General features: G+C 38.7%; 1 long non-coding RNA gene across 2 annotated transcripts in view; it reads left to right on the forward strand.

The window, feature by feature from the left end:
* LOC115301787 overlaps nucleotides 1-11320 on the forward strand; it is a 62655-nt gene extending 51335 nt beyond the window's left edge. The window contains exon 5 of one of the 2 annotated variants that reach the window (XR_003913287.1): nucleotides 10998-11320. This is a non-coding gene — a long non-coding RNA (uncharacterized LOC115301787). Of the gene's footprint in view, nucleotides 1-5940; nucleotides 6236-10997 lie in introns of those variants that run through there. The other variant, XR_003913286.1, reaches the window with a different exon arrangement.
* Nucleotides 11321-17321: the final 6001 nt, after the last annotated feature.

Raw genomic sequence — 17321 nt, forward strand, 5'->3', positions numbered from 1 at the left:
TTTTTTTTTTCCTTTGCAGTGTGGAAGCCTTTTATCTTGATGAGGTCCCAATAGTTCATTTTTGTTCTTGATTCCTTTGCCTTTGGGGATGTGTCAAGTAGGAAATTGCTGTGGCTGAGGTCAAGGAGGTTGTTTCCTGCTTTCTCTTCTAGGGTTTTGATGATTTCCTGTGTTATATTCAGGTCCTTCATCCATTTTGAGTTTATTTTTGTGAATGGTGAAAGAAAGTGGTCTAGTTTCATTCTTCTGCATGTTGTTGTCCAGCTCTCCCAGCACCACCTGTTAAAGAGGCTGTCTTTATTCCATTAGATACTCTTTCCTGCTTTGTCAAATATTAATAGGCCATACATTTGTGAGCCCAGTCTGGGTTTTCTATTCTATTCCGTTGGTCTATGTGTCTGTTTTTGTGTCAATACCATACTGTCTTGATGATGACAGCTTTGTAGTAAAGGCTAAAGTCTGGGATTGTGATGCCTCCTGTTTTGGTTTTCTTCTGCAATATTACTTTGGCGGGTTTTTTGTGGTACGAATTTTAAGATAATTTGCTCTAGCTTTGAGAAGAATGCTGTTGCAGTTTTGATGGGGATTGCATTGAAGGTGCAGACTGCTTTGGGTAACAATGACATTTTAACAATGTTTATTCTTCTGATCCATGAGCATGGAATGTTTTTCCATTTCTTTGTGTCTTCTTCAATTTCCTTCATAAGTTTTCCATAGTTTTCATCATACAGGTCTTTTACATCTCTGGTTAGGTTTATTTCTAGGTATTTTATGGATTTATTTTGCAACTCTGAATGGGATCAGCTTCCTTATTTCTCTTTCTGTTGTTTCATTTTTGGTGCAGAAAAATGCAACCGATTTCTGTATGTTGATTTTGTACCCTGCAACTTTGCTGAATTCATGGATCAGTTCTAGAAGTCTTCTGGTGGAGTCTATTGAGTTTTCCATGTAGAGTATCATGTCGTCTGCGAAAAGTGAAAGTTTGACTTCATCTTTGCCAATTCTGATGCCTCTTATTTTTTGTTCTCTGATTGCTGATGCTAGGACTTTTAGCACTATGTTAAACAACAGTGGTGAGAGTGGACACCCCTGTCATGTTCCTGATCTCAGTGGGAAAGCTCTCAGTTTTTTCCCTTTAAGAATGATATTAGCTGTGGGCTTTTCATAAATTGCTTCAATAATGTTTAAGTAAGTTCCTTCTATCCCGACTTTTTCAAGGGTTTTTATTAAGATGGGATGTTGTATTTTGTCAAATGCTTTTTATGCATCTATTGACAGGATCATATGGTTTTTATCTTTTCTTTTGTTAATGTGATGTATCACATTGATGGATTTGTGATTATTGAACAAAGTACAGATTTTTAAAATGCAGTATACACTGTATTATTACATCCCTGCCTTCTACTCTGATCAGCCACAAGGACATTAATACATATATGAAAGGAGGGCAATGAATGAGAACATATCTTTGATGTGGCTAGAATACTGCTCATTTTTAATAAATTAAGTTCTGGAATGTCTAACACCACCACCAAACTCCCAAGCAAGACCTAAATGTCCTGCAGCTCTTGGTTACTTCTCTGACCATATCTCATCCCTTATCAACTTGCTTATTCCATTCATGCAACACTGGCCCTTTTGCTGGTCTTTGACTGACCTTAATGGGGCAATGTTGTATTTAGTCTTTGCAGTCTGCCACATTCTTCCCCCACATATCCACTCAGGCACTATATGAAGAGGTCCTTCACTCTGTTAACTCATTAAGGTCCCCACTGAAATGTTACATCATTAAAGAGGTCCTCCCTACAAACCAGCCACATCTCATTTCCCTGCCACTTTTTCCTCCATAGTCCCTACTACCCCTTGACATATTTTGTTAAGTATGCACATATGTATTATCATCTATGTCTGTCCCTATACTCTCTTCCCAAGAGTTGGCACTTGGCTCTATCCTCAGTGCCTAAGATAATACTTAGCTCATAATATGTCCTCAAAAAATTTTTGCTGGATAAATCACTTTCTTTCCAATAATAATAGACTAAATAATACAAGTTGCGGGTCTCTACTTAAGTTTAAAGATTCAATTATTAGTTATCATGTTGACAAATATTAACAGCTGAGAGTATGAATTATTTAAATGAACATAACATCTATACTTTCTCATAAAACCACATGGAAAATTGTCATCTCAAGAATCTCTGCAACTTTATCTCATTCTATTCATAATCTCTGGTCTTCACCCTCTCTTTGCTGTTAGGGTCAATAGCAGAGGACTACCGTCATGGTATTTATTACTAGACAAATTTAGCAGAGTCATCTACCCAGCAGACTGCCTACCCTCATTTACATCCTGACCACCCATCCTTGAACACCCACTGACCCTTTAAAAAAAATTTTTTTAATGTGTATTTATTTTTGAGAGAGAGACAGAGTGTGAGCGGAGGAGGGGAAGAGACAGAGGGAGACACAGAATCTGAATTTCCAGGCACTGTCAGTACAGAGCCTGACTTGGGGCTGGAACTCATAAACTCTAAGATGGTGACCTGAGCTGAAGTCAGACAATTGACTGACTGAGAGCCACTCAGGCACCCCTATAGGAGGTTTGAACCCTATCGACCCTTGAGAAGAGGAGAATGGCTAGAGGTGCATGGAGGAACATATTTTGTCTTCTTGTGAAAGTGTCATATTTATGCTTACTGGCATTCCCTTTCCTTCCCTCAATATCCTAAAAAATTGTCCACTTCACTCTGGGAGTTCTAAAGTTCTAAGCATTCGTAGGGTAGTGAGTTTTATTACATGACTCCTATTCCTTTGGGATATTATGGCAGATTGTATTATTATCTCCATTTATTCATTCACTCCTCCCCTGCAAGAAGATTTAACATCCTCACCCATTGTTGCCATGTGAGTTGACACTTAGTTGGCCCCTATTAACATTGGATCTGGCCATGTGACTTGCTGTGACCAATGGGTTGTGAGCATAAAAGGTATACTACATGTTCTAAAACTTTAAGAGCCTTTCCATGGTGGGCTTTGCTCTTTTCCCTCTGCTCCTTCAGCCTGAGACCTAGACTGAGAAGACATATAAAGCAAAATATAGCCAGGCCGTGTCACTGTAGCTGACCACAACTACCTACACACACGTGAACACAGCACACACAATGTGAACAGGAAAGAAATGTTGGTTATTATAAACTACTGAGATGCTTGGATCATTTGTTATTGCAGCAATGCTAATATCTTCATACTCTTATTTCTTCTTCCATAATTAGAATTCAAATATCCATTTCTACAAAATTAACAAGATGTGAAGAAGTCCCACATGAAGAACACTACTAATTTTACTGTAGGGCATATTAAAAGAAAAATAAACAAATATCATGTTCCTGGATAGGAAGATTAGACAGTGGAAAGTTTTCAAATTAACCTATAAATTCAGTGTGTTTTCAATAACTAGAATACTTGAACCTGACATTCATCAGGAAGAACATTCCCCCCAAAAAAATTTTTTTGAGAAAGAATAATAGTGACAGCCTTGCCCTACAAGATATCAAAAATGTACACGGACACTATAGTAATCAAAATAAAGTGGTATTAGAACAGGTTCACAAGTAGATGGATGGAATAGAATAGAAAAGCCAGAAATGGCTACACATATGTGACGATTTCACAGATGATAAAAATGGTAGTTCATCCCAACACTACCCAACCTTTTTTCTTTCCTGAAATCATTCCAATCTCAGAAAATGGTACATCCATCCTTCCAGTTGTGTAGACCAAAAGCCTTATATATATGCTTAATTTCTCTTTCTTAAACATACCCATCCAAGTCCATTAGCAAACCTGTTCATTGTACCTAAAAATAGATCTAGAATCTACCTCTACTAAACCACTTGCCCAACTATCCTTATCTCTTGTATCAATTACTGCTTCAGGCTCCTGGGACCCTTGACACCATTCAGTGCAGCAGCCAAAGTGAATCTTTCAAAATATCCTAAGTCAGATTATGTCACTTCTTTCCTTAAAATCCCTCCAATGTTGGCCATCTCACTCAGATTTAAAGGCCAAAGTTCTTAACGCTAACCCATAAGTCCCTAAACAATCTGCCCCCTCACCTACCCCATTAGATAAGATCTGGTCTTATCTCATGCCACCTTACATTAGCTATTATACACCAGTCATTTGGGCGTTTATGCTAATCCTTAAGTGGATCAAACCTGGTACCATATCAGGCTATTTGCACTGACTCTTTTCTCTACCAGTAATGCTCTTTTCCTAGATGTCCATGTGAATTGCTTCCTCCCTTCCTTCATGTTCCACATCAAGTGTTATATTATTAGAGTGATCATCCCTGACCACCAAAATTATTCACATAACTTTCCCAGTGCAAAATGAAAATGCACGGTTTTTTATCATTGGAATTTCAAGACAACAGAGCCCTACAGCATTGAACATTTGGAAAGTTTCAAAGCTAATGTGTATTTTTCTATCACTTTATCAATCATACATTAAGCCACTAATTTTATTAGGAAGGAAGACAACTAGCAAAACTAAAAGGCTACTGGCAGAATGGGAGAAGATACTTGCAAACAACATACTAGATAAAGGGTCAGTATCCAAAATCTATAAAGAACTTCTCAAACTCAACACCCAAACCAACAAATAATCCAGTAAAGAAATGGGCAAATGACATGAATGGACACTTCTCCAAAGAAGACATCCAGATGGCCAACTGACACATGAAAAAATACTCAACGTCACCTAGGAAATACAAATCAAAACCACACTGAGATATCACCTCACACCTGTCAGAATGGCTAAAATGAACAACTCCAGCAACAACAGATGTTGGTGAGGATGTGGAGAAAGAGGATCTCTTTGGCACTGCTGGTGGGAATGCAAAGTGGTGCAGCCACTCTGGGAAAACAGTATGGAGCTTCCTCAAAAAATTAAAGATAGAACTACCCTATGACCCATCAATTGCACTACTACCAAGGAATACAGTTATGCTGTTTCAAAGAGCACATGCACCCCAATGTTTATAGCAGCACTATCAACAATAGCCAAAGTATGGAAAGAGCCCAAATGTCCATCAACTTATGAGTTGGTAAAGAAGATGTGGGACACACACACACACACACACACACACACACGATGGACTATTGCTCAGCAATCAAAAAGAATGAAATCTTGCCATTTGCAACTACATAGATGGAACTAGAGGGTTTTATGCTAAGTGAAATTAGTCAGTCAGAGAAAGACAAATATATGAATTCACTCATATGAGGACTTTAGGACACAGACAGATGAACATCAGGGAAGGGAAGCAAAAATAATATAAAAACAAGAAGGGGGACAAAACATCAGAGACTCTTAAACATGGAGAACAAATAGAGGGTTACTGGATGGGTTGTGGGAAGGGGGATGGGCTAAATGGGTAAGGGGCATTGAGGAATCTACTCCTGAAATCATTGCTGCACTATATGGTAGCTAACTTGTATTAGCTTGTATTCATTTAAAAATGAATTTAAAAAAAGGAAGGAAGACAACTAATTTTATTTTTAATAACACATAAATATGATGTAGACCTAGTTTTATGTTTCTACTACTTACAATAAGACACTCTCTATGACCATGTTGTGTCAATCTCTTATAATTTACCTACACAATATTCCACAGGATATGAAGCAATGATCATAAGGAAAATTTAATGGTGCTCAAAAATTATATCAGATGATGTCAATAATTTAACAGTACACTTATAAGCATTTCTTAAAGGTGTATTGTGTTCAAAGGCTATAACCCCTCAATTTATGATTATGGAGTTGAGAACCATCCTGTTTCCTTCCAATTACAAAATATTTTATTTCTGTCACTTTTTCTGAGATCCATCCTTAACCCATCTCATTTTTTATTTGTTTGTCATTATTTTTCCCAAAGGCCCGTCTCACAGTCACGTGGAACTAACCTGGACTTGCGCTGTATGGCACAGGTTTTCATGCAGATGTATCACCAGTGAGTGCATGACATTGTCTGAAACAACCTTTACTCTTCCCATCTGATAATGACCACCACGACAACATAATGATAAGCATTATCAAATACCTTTTCGACCTGCTGGCCTTCTTTTTGATCTGCCAGTTCACTGTAACCCAACTCAAGTTCACTTACTGTCTAACAAACAAATCAATCAGTGCCATTGAATTTTTCCAATTAAATCCTTTTTTTCACTTAATTCCTGTTTTGAGAAGGATTACTAAGTAGCCAAATGATTGCTTTTCTGGGGAATGTTCCACAACTCTTTGTGAAATGAGTATATTATATACGTACCTTCTTACTTTACTACTTACATTCTGCAGCAAAGTTAGGATGTTAACACTGCATTTCTTACATATAAAGTGTCTCATCTAATTTCAAAATGTCTAGAGTTTTCCCCGTTCTGTCTAGTCTGGTCATCCACTCGGGTCTCCACTCGCTTCTCTATTTTTTGGCTAAAGCTCTAAGTTATTGTTCAAAATTTTTTGAAGATTTAATTTAAAATTTTTCCCCAGTCCTGCTCAAGAGAAAAGAAATAACTCAGATAACTCACTGAATAATGACTTAAATGGGCCTATTTCTCTTGTAGTTTTCCAAGAGTCCTGTCACTGTGTCAACCCCTTTAGAATGTGGATCAACACAAATTATAAGATATTCACATAGTTCGCTTTCCATAATTAGATTTTTACTCACAGGACTGTGTATTATATGATATTTAAAAATTAATATGAACGGATAAAAAATTTCAACAACAAAGTTAATTTACAGGAAAGGATATGTTTTAAGATGTGCCAATGTTCAAAATGCTTCATTGCGAACTTAAAAAAAAACACAATTTCAGTGTATAATAAACTAGTTGACTGTCCGTTGAACAAAGCCAATTATTCTGAAGAAAGGTTTTTATTCTAAGCATTCACAGAAAATTCTCTATAGACTTTAATGAACATCGTGAACAGATGAAAGATTCTGTCATATGCATTTTTGTCAGAGATCAAAATAATGATACTCTAAATCAGTGGTTTATAATCTTTTTAGTAGACCTCACACACCTCTCATAAACAGCATGCCTTGAAAGATTATAAGAACCAAACTGCAAATATTAATTATCGATTTATTTTTCAATGCTTATTAATCAAATTTTCTGATTAATTCCCCACAAGATAGTAATTAATTGCAACTTTATAGTGGAGAAACCAAGTGACCAAAGCTGATAGAACCAATAACAGAACAAATAGAAACCATCTGCCTCTGGATATGATGTACCAAGACAGACACAACATGATTTTGTATTACGGCTAAAAATGTAGAACATGAATCTAGCAATGAGGAAACATCAGACAAACCCAGCTGAGGAACATTCAACAAAATAATCTGCACTCTTCAAAATGTCAGAATGATGGAAGATAAAAAAGACCCAGAAACTTTTCCAGATTAAAACAGACATGGAGAGGCACCTGGGTGGCTCAGTCGGTTAAGCGTCCGACTTCAGCTCAGGTCATGATCTCACAGTTCGTGGGTTCCAGCCCCGCATCGGGTTCTGTGCTGACAGTTCAGAGCCTGGAGCCTATTTCAGATTCTGTGTCTCCCTCTCTCTCTCTGTCCCTCCCTTGTTCACACTCTGTGTCTCTCTGTCTCAAAAATAAAAAAAACATTAAAAGAAAAATTTAAACAAAAAGACATGGAAACAAAACTGCAACATGTGAATAGAATCCTAGATCCTATCTAAAAGTTTTTTTATTTTATTTATTTTTTTAATGTTTTATTTATTTTTGAGACAGAGAGAGACAAAGCATGAGAGGAGGAGAGGCAAAGAGAGACAGGGAGACACAGAATCGGAAGCAGGCTCCAGGTTCTGAGCACAGAGCCCAACACGGGGCTCGAACCCAGGAACCGTGAGATCATGACCTGAGCTGAAGTCGGAGGCCTAACCAACTGAGCCACCCAGCCACCTCTAAAAATTTTTAAATTTTTTCTGTAAAGGACATTAATTGGACAATGGGCAAAATTTGCATAAAGTTTGTAGATTAAATAACAGTACTGTATCAATGTTAATCTGCTCCTGCTCCCCCTATTTCAGTAGTCCCTGCAGGATTTTAACAGAACAAGGTCTCTCTCTATGTTCTTGCCCTTTCCTCAGCAGACCACTGATGCTCGTCACTCATAAACTTATGGTAGAAATAGGGGAGATGTTCTTGGTCCTTGCTGTCCAGCTTCTCTGGCTTCGGCAGGTCTGTGAGGCTGGGCCCGGCTGTCAGACTTTTTTGTACTCCTGCCTTCTCCCTACGACAGTTGAATGCTACCTGGTATCTCTGATCTTATCTGGGGAGGGTCTTCTGTTCCCAACCCAGGAGTATCAGACCTCTGCTTTGTGTTGGTATTTATATGGTATTCCTGGATGCACGTGGATTTCCTACCCCTTCCTGGAAGCTGATAGATTGTGTAACTACCCCTCTCCTATCAGGGGATCTTTGTCTGAGGCCCATGGTCCAGGTAAGTGCACAGAGTTGTCTGCCTGTTCCCTAGTAGCACCCAACCACCTATCAGGCCTCTCTACCTGTACCACAAAGGGGGCCACTGTCCATTTTCGTGCTCTCCCCCGCTCCTATTTCTTCCTCATGAAGGCCCTCAAGAAGCTTATAGCTAATAGGGGAGTCTAACATCAATGAATTGTGCAAGTAGATAAAAAATTACAATTTTGTTAAGTATTAAAGTTTTGTTTAATGTTTATTTATTTTTGAGAAAGAGAGAGAGAGAGAGAGAGAGAGAGAGAGAGAGACGGAGAGGGAGCCGGGGAGGGGCAGAAAGAAAGGAAGACACAGAATCCAAAGCAGGCTCCAGAGCCGGATGCAGGGCTCCAACTTGCAAACTCTGAGATCATGATCTGAGTTGAAACCAGAAGCTTAACCTACTGAGGCACCCAAGTGCCCACAACTTTAATAAGTATTAAGTAAAAGGAACCTGGTGTTATAAGGGTGTTTAAGAAGAGGAGTACCTCTTCAGGCTATTCAGGAATTGACTCAGGAATGGCGGCAGAGTACCAGTACAACCAGATGAAGGACCTAGAGGAAGATCAGCATATGAAAAGGCCCTGTGGCAGGGTAATATGACATGTTCTAGGAAACAAAAGAAAATAAGAAGTCTAGGATGGCAGGAAGGCCTAAAGAGTGAGGAGAGAGTGTGAAATGCAGGTGGAGAAATAGGTGCCAGACCATACTTTGCTTCTTGGCCTGGCTAAGGATTTAGTCTTTTTTTTTTTAAAGTAGTAGGAAGCCACTGGAGAATCTCAAGTTAGTGTCGTTGGTGGTAGGGGGAGTAATTTTATTTTATTTCTTATTTTTATTTATTTATTTTTTTAATGTTTATTTATTTTTGAGAGAGACAGAGACAGAGAGAGAGAGAGTCAGAGAGAGAGAGACACACAGAATCTGAAGCAGGATCCAGGCTCTGAGCTATGAGCCCAGAGCCTGACGTGGGGCTCGAACCCACAAACTGTGAGATCATGACCCAAGCCAATGTCTGACGCTTAGCTGACTGAGCCACTCAGGTGCCCCAAGGGGGAATAATTTCAATTAGATTTGCAAAACTAGTATTTAAGCAACATATAGTTCAGATACAATGTTTGTATTCTGCATATTAAAGTCTTTAAGTTCTGGGGAACCTGGATGGCCCAGGTCATGATCTCATGGTTCGTGAGTTTGAGCCCAATGTCAGGCTCTGTGCTGACAGTTCAGAGCCTGGAGCCTTCTGCGGATTCCCTGTCTTACTCTCTCTCTGACCCTCCCCTGCTCATACTCTGTCTCTCTCTCTCCCTGAAAATAAATAAACATTTAAAAAAATTTTTTAAGCCCTTAAGTTCTTGAAGATAAACCAGAATATACTAGAAGGTACCACAAATAAGAGTGTAAATAACGTTTGAACTACTCAGTGATATGCCAATATTTTGCATTTGGTTATAGAATGGGCACTGGCAAGTGATCTCTCTACACTGTATTAGATGGATGTAAGTTGTCATGCAAAAGAATTTCAAGTTAGTCACATTTAATTACATGGCCTTATATTGTGAAATAAATTATGAGTTAACCTATATTCAGAAACATTTATTACAAGTATAGTTTTAATGGGCTACAAGATATGTAAATCAAACGTTTACTGAATGCTCATAGGGTACATAGAACAAAATAAAAACAAAAATTACAAAATGTAAAGATATTGCTTAGAGATAGTATTTTATTTGTTTATTAAAATACTTTCCCAGTATAGGAAAGTCTCTAGCTTTGAAATATATATGGAATTTACTCCTGTCCTGTCTTTTATACATCCTGGCTTTATTTTAGCTCCAATTATCATATCTCTTTTTTTTCTGGAACTGTACTATTTACAGTTAGACTGTGGCTGTCTCGCCAGGAAATGTTCTCCTACATTAAAATCAGCTTTAGACTAATCTTTACATAAATACCTGGAAGCTCGGTTTATTTTTTTGTACAACCTATAGTAAATCTATGTTTGTGTCTTATCTTTCTTTCTTACATCTCTTTTTAAAAATAGAGTTGGTGTTAATGATCAGTAGAATTCAATAAAGTCTCTTTTGATAAGACCATCTTTACTCTATAATTATTTTGTAATTTTTAGATATGGTATTTGATCTATTAAAATGTATATGGGGCATCTGGGTGGCTGGATTGGTTAAGTATTTGACTTCGGCTCAGGTCATGGTCTCACAGTTCATTGGTTCAAGCCCTGCGCATCGGGCTCTGTGGTCACAGCCTTAAGCCTGGAGCCGGCTTTGGATTCTGTGTCTCCCTCTCTCTCTGCCGCTCCCCCACTTGCCTTCTGTCTCTCCCTCTCTCAAAAATAAAACATTTAAAAATATATATATGTTTATATATAATTCACTTGTTTACATATATTTTCACTTGTTTTTAAAAGTAGTTATGTCTATCTTGTTTTCTTCTTTGTAACAGAAATTTTTCAAAGGGCAGACTGTGGGTTCGTTTTCCTTGATTTCTCCTCCAGAGCACCAAGCCCAGTGATTCACACGTGGGCGCTCCATTTATGTTTGGGCATGATTATGATGGTGGTTCCTCACCTTTTTCTTCCTGTGGCATGCTTTCGAATAGTGGAAGTTTGTTGATCTATTTGAAGGCATTACAAACATGAAGTGACTTGAAACAAGTCAACAATAACTACAGAGTAATCAGTACTACCATTATAATAATATCTTTCAGTATTTGTGCAAGCATCTTATGGCCTTGAAGGTGTTCTATTAAAAGTTCATTGAGCAAAATGGTCTCATGTTTTCTTTATTACATTGATGTTAAGATGCGCATCTTACTTTCTTCTTGTAGCCAGTTATACAATTGAATTGAGGACCACAGAATGCTTGTCATGTAACTAGGCCATTGAAATCTTTGCACTGAGAGACTTGACAAACTCTAGCATGGCTTTAGTAGCTTATGATCCTAGACCTACCCCCAGCCCCCTTAAAATGCCTGCCTGAGAGAGCTCAATGCTGCCCGCAGAATTTACTGTTTGTACCAGCCAAAACCTGGTAATAGGGCCGTACACTACCTCTTAGAGCAGTTATTTTATAAAGCTTGCAATTATAAGTCCATTCTCTGTCCTTTGAGAGGTATATCTACCACCCAAAATTATTTCCTCAAGGTCTGGAGAGATGTCTCTTTGAAATGCAAGCATTTAGGGAGATAACTCTCACCCTCAGTGTCTGCATCTGCATGAATAAAAGATTTCCTAAAATTCAATATGATAAATGCGAAACGGAGAATAAGGGACAACTTTGGTGCCTGTGTAAGGATGCAGGTCTGATTCAGGTTTCCCCTCTGACCTTGAAGGCCAGCTAACACCATTAACATTTCTGGGGGCGGGCCTAAAGATGGAGGTTAAGACTAGTCACGCCCTACGTGAGGGTCCTAGTCACGCCCTACGTGAGGGTTCTGGGTCCACTCTGTAATTGGTTAAAGTTACTGTCAATGATGTGATGCTATATTGATTGGACCCCTGTACCTGAGTCACAATTTCCTGTAACTCCCCTTCCCAAACTCATAAAAGGCCCTACCCGGCCATGTTCGGGGATCGCTCCACATGGATCCAGCGTGTTGTTGAAGTCTGGGAGCCCGAGTTTAGGCTGGCTGGGCCTAAATTCCTAATAAAGCCCTTTGCTTTTGCATGTGTAATTCGGCCTCCCTGGCGGTTTCTGGTTTTTGGGGGCGATATTAAAATCTGGGTACAACACCTCCCTTGCTTCAACTCGTACCATTGCCTCCTGTCATAAAGATAGAAATGTATTGGGACATCTGGGTGACTCAGTCAGTTAAGCGTCCGACTTCAGTTCGGGTTGTGATCTCATGGTCTGTGAGTTTGAGCCCCATGTAGGGCTCTGTGCTGACACCTCAGAGCCTGGAGCCTCCTTTGGAATCTGTGTCTCCCTTTCTCTCTGACCCTGCTTATGCTCTGCCTCTCTCTCTCTCATGTAAATAAATGTTTTAAAAGGGTTTTAAAAAGATACAAGTTTATTTCTCCTCCAGATAAGCTCCAATTTACAAATCCAGGTTTCCTAGTCATATGGACTAATGCCTCTTAACACCTTGCCATTCCATTTCCTTAGTACACTCAGACTTTTAAAAAAATCTATCCTGGAGCACCTGGGTAGCTCAGTTAAGTGCTCATCTTTGATTCAGGTCATGATTTCATGAGTTCAAGCCCCACATGAAGCTCTCTGCTGTCAGCAAAGAGCTCGTTTTGGATCCTTTGTCCTTCTCTCTCTCTCTCTCTCTCTGCCCCTCCGGCACTCATTCTCTCTCTCTCTCTCTCTCAAATAAATAAACATTAAAAAAAACCCTCTATCCTTTTGTTTCAAGGAAATTGAGTTCAGTGCACACTGAACCCTCTTCCCTACTGCAATAGCATTACCAAATAAAATCTGTCCTCACTGCTTGAACTAGTGTCCGGCTTTGTCTTTGACAATAATATGTTGCATCACTTACTTAAGTCACTGTTCTCAGCTGCTGCAGATGTATATTTCATGTGTTGATCATGGTTTGGTAGCATTTGCACTCAGGAAATAAGCACTTGGCTGCTGTGGGTGGATCTATGTTAGGAGACAATGTTCTATGGTTCTCCTGTGCTTCTGCGCATTTGTTTCCAGAGGCACTGACTGCCTTTGTCCCAGACTAGCTCTCAAGGATGTCTGTGTGGTAAACAACCTTGGAAGATAAAGACAGTGTCTCTCTCTCTCTGGAGCAAAGGGCCAAAGAGGTTTACTGCCCATTGTAATAGACTTAGGTTCTCCGACCTTGGGTAAAATTCCTCTCCTTATTGAAACTCAGTGTGTGTGTTAATTACTATCTAACCCTCTTTGTGATACTGTGTGAGAACTGGGGCCCAAGGAGCCCATGGCCCAGAGATCACAGAAGAGGCTAGATGATGCAACGTGGAAGTGTGGGCACTAACTCCCCATGAGGTGAGTCTCAGCCTGTGGGAAACGAGGGAGCTGGACAAATATATGATCCCTCCTTCCTCTTTCTTCTTTCCTCTCCATTTTTTAAATCCTGATTTAAAAAATCTTTTTCAATATTCTATTATGGGAAATATCCAATGTTACCAAAATTTATTTGGAAGCCTAATTTTCAATGGTCTTACAATATTTTTCATGTGGGCTGACTCTATTTACTTAAAGTTTTCCCTATGGTTGGGCAGTCAGGTTTCTTTAATTTTATTGTTCTAAATTATGCCATAGTAAATATTTTGGTGCATGAGTCTGATCTGCATTTTATTATTATTATGCTCTGATGGGTAGCTAGCTGAGAAATTAGTGGGTCAAAGGATAAGGACATTTCAAGTCTTAAGATGCCTAAGTTGCTTCTAGAAAAATTTATTGGGAGTGGCATGATCAGATCCATGATTTTTACAGATAACTCACATTGTAGAATCTAGGGAATGGATCATTGGAATTTGACCCGAACAATGGCAATGGATATTGACAGAGTGTGGATGTAGAGATGGGGATAAACTTTAGAAATATTTCTAAAATAGAGTAGAAAGGTAACTGGGTATGGAAGAAGAGAAACAGCAAGGAACTAAAGACAAATGCCTAGCTTTCAGCCTGCCTAACTGGAGGAATACCGATGTTGTTGATACAGAAAAAGAAGATGGTGGGGGGTGGGGCGCCTGGGTGGCTCAATCAATTGAGCACCTGATTCTTGTTTTCTGCTCAGGTCATGATCTCATGGTGCCTGAGCAAGCCTCACATTGGAGTCTGTGCTGACAGCACAGAACCTGCTTGGGATTCTGTCTTGCCCCCTCTCTCTGCGCATGCCCTGCCCTCTCCTTCTCTCTCAGAAAAAAAATAAACATAAAACGAAGACGACAAGGTGTATACAAGTATAGAAGGCAACTGGTTTGAGACTTCTTTTGCTTGAATTCCATACCAGTTTTTAGAGGCTTCAGGTGAAATCTAGCAAGAATTTGAAAATATCATTGCTGATGGACAACATCTGTTGCTTTGGTCTGCCTGGCATCTGGGGCTAGCTATAGAATTTTGTTAGAGGAGGGTATTTGGATGCAATCTGTTAGAAAAAGTTTTGTCTTAAAGATGCATTTATTTAGCAAACGCCTGCTATTTTTCAAAAATTTAGATTGCACGTGTATTTAGTTATGTAAATAGAGGTTTGGTAATTCTAAAACATCCAAGTCAACCCTGGGTAGCCACTGCTGGTTTCCATTCCTTCCTATTCTGGTAAAAACCACTTCAATTTTCCTTGGGAGCATTAACCCTCTCCCATTCTCCCTTCCTATGGTTTTAGCACATTTGGCTAAAGTGTGGGTGGATCTACACTCTATGGATCCAAGGGTGGGGCACCTTATCCAAAGTCAGTCAATTGGAGCCAATGGGGTTGAAGTCTAAGAGCTTCCAGAAGAACTGGAGGGAAAAAAACTCTCCCCATAGGAACTGCTAAGGAAATATGCTGTAGCATTGGAGCTGTTGGTAGCTATTTTGCTTGTCTGGTAATGGAGTCAACCCAAAGGAAAATAGAACTCATGACCTGGTTCCAAATATGTCACTTGAGCCCTGGAATCCAAATGCATTGATGCCAGTTCCAGTTTCAGTCCTATGTGGCAGTAAAATTCCCTTTTTTTCCCTAAGCCATTTTGAGGGGGTTTCTGTCATGTACAAGCAAAGATGTGCTGACAAATATGGTATAGGGGATCAGAAAAAGTTCAAGGTTTCAAAAGTTTCATCTATTCAAGATAAAACTAAAAGGAATCCTATTATTAGTGTAGAAAACTACTCAAGTGTTCTCTTTTATAGGTAGTGGCTGACAAGTATGTATGGAACATTTACTGTAGCCAGGCACTGTATTAGGCTCTGTACATAAAACAGGTGAATTAAAGGTATATAGAAACATATTTATGTACGCTTATTAAAATATGACTACAGTTCATATATTGGCTGAATTAGCTAGCTACAGTTAACATAAATTTTGGCTTCTATATTTTATGTATTTTATCTTATATTTTTTTGTAGACCTGAGGTAGCTCAAATCATTAGCCAGCAAATAATTTATTGTTTACTTGAATCTTAGAAATATTTCAAACATCTGGAATATAAAACTCTGTACTAGGAGCTCAAGTTTCATGATGCAGATTACTAAAGGGCATTGGAGCTTTTATTCAACATGTTTAACAAATGTCCACTTGTTGATGTATAGAGGGTCTGTCTCTTGCATCCTTATTAGCAGTACTTTCAAAAGTTACTGATGGTGGAATCTTATCTGGTAATAAAAGCTTGACTAAGCTTTCTGGTGTGATATTAGCGAAAACAGATTCTATACAGTTGTAGGAGTAAGAAGTAATCAGGTCTGGCATGGTTTGGGATTTTCCTGTAATATCCATGAAGGTTTCATTTCTTTTTTTAGCCTCAGCTGTCTCTTTTGGTCTTCAGTTGTCAGTTCAGAATGCTTTAATTAAGAATGTTTTTGCTTCACACTCCACCTTTGGGTCATTAAATATTGTTACAGAAAATATAGTGGAAAAATAAATTATTTAAAACTGTTATTAATATGAGTATCTAAATATATAACATGGGATCTATAAGACGAACTGAAAAATCTGAATCAGAACAAAGTATTTCTCAATCTTCACAATTCTACATCTCATAAAACTTACATGGAACTCGCAATTAATGTACCACAAATATAGAGCACAAAAATATTTTGTCTTTTCTAAGTTCACTAGTTAAATTTAGATAATCAACAAATATTTCTTTTTCTCAGGAGGGGTTTTCAGGGAACTCACTAGTGAGTTAGCAAACATATTCCTAAGAAAAAGACCCACCCAAAAAACCCCCCAAAAATAAACAAAAAAAAACCCCGAATACAAGCGATAAAGAGAAATTGTATGTGCCTTTGTCCAGAGACCCTCATACAGGACTTTTTATGACTTCGGAGCCACTTCGCAGGCCTGAGTTCTCTTTTCTTTGCAGCCGGTGCTCAATCTGAATTCCTCTTTTCTTTCTGCCCAGTTTCTTGTTATCTAAGTCAAAGACAAGGTGTGAAGTGAGGCCCATTTTCCCCAAGCTTCCTCACCACCCCCTTTTAATTCATGTCTGCTCCTGGAAATTAGGACAGGGGCCCATTTTATTACAAAAGTTTTATAGCTAGGCACTCTGGGAATAGTAAAAATAACAAGCTTGAGGACATCTGAAAACTCAGAAACGTTATGAAGTCCTTACAGTGGTTTTTTTTTTTCCTGCATCATCTTCCCTCACTATCTAAACATACTGTGAATACAGTGGATTTGATTTTTACTTCCAACCTTTTTGGGGGAGTTCACAAATCTGCTCAACCTTCAGAGTTTACTTTTCAAGACCTTTATGTAAATTCCTTGCTCTGAGATGGTCCTTCCCTGCCTGTACACTAGAAGTCACAACTGAACGTGGAAAGGTGTCTCTTGTCTCAAGTTGGTAATTTCTGCATCTTTGAGGAAGCAGAGACTGGGTAACATCCATTCCAAGGTACAGGTACCTTATAGGAAACAACAACGTTTCTTGAAAGAATACTAGTTTATTCTAGTTTTGGTCAGATTTTCAAATTTGGATATTTCCCAGGGAAACCAAAACTGATTTTTTAGACATGGAGGACTCATATTAGTATGAGTTAGTATTTTTTGTTATAAACCTGGAGGCTATGATCCTGCTAACTTAAAACTTTTAAAAATATGGATTTCAAATTACTCTTACAAGTATTATAATCCTGTGAATAAGGGAGGGG

This window comes from Suricata suricatta, chromosome 9, assembly GCF_006229205.1.
Source record: "Suricata suricatta isolate VVHF042 chromosome 9, meerkat_22Aug2017_6uvM2_HiC, whole genome shotgun sequence".
NCBI lineage: Eukaryota > Metazoa > Chordata > Mammalia > Carnivora > Herpestidae > Suricata > Suricata suricatta.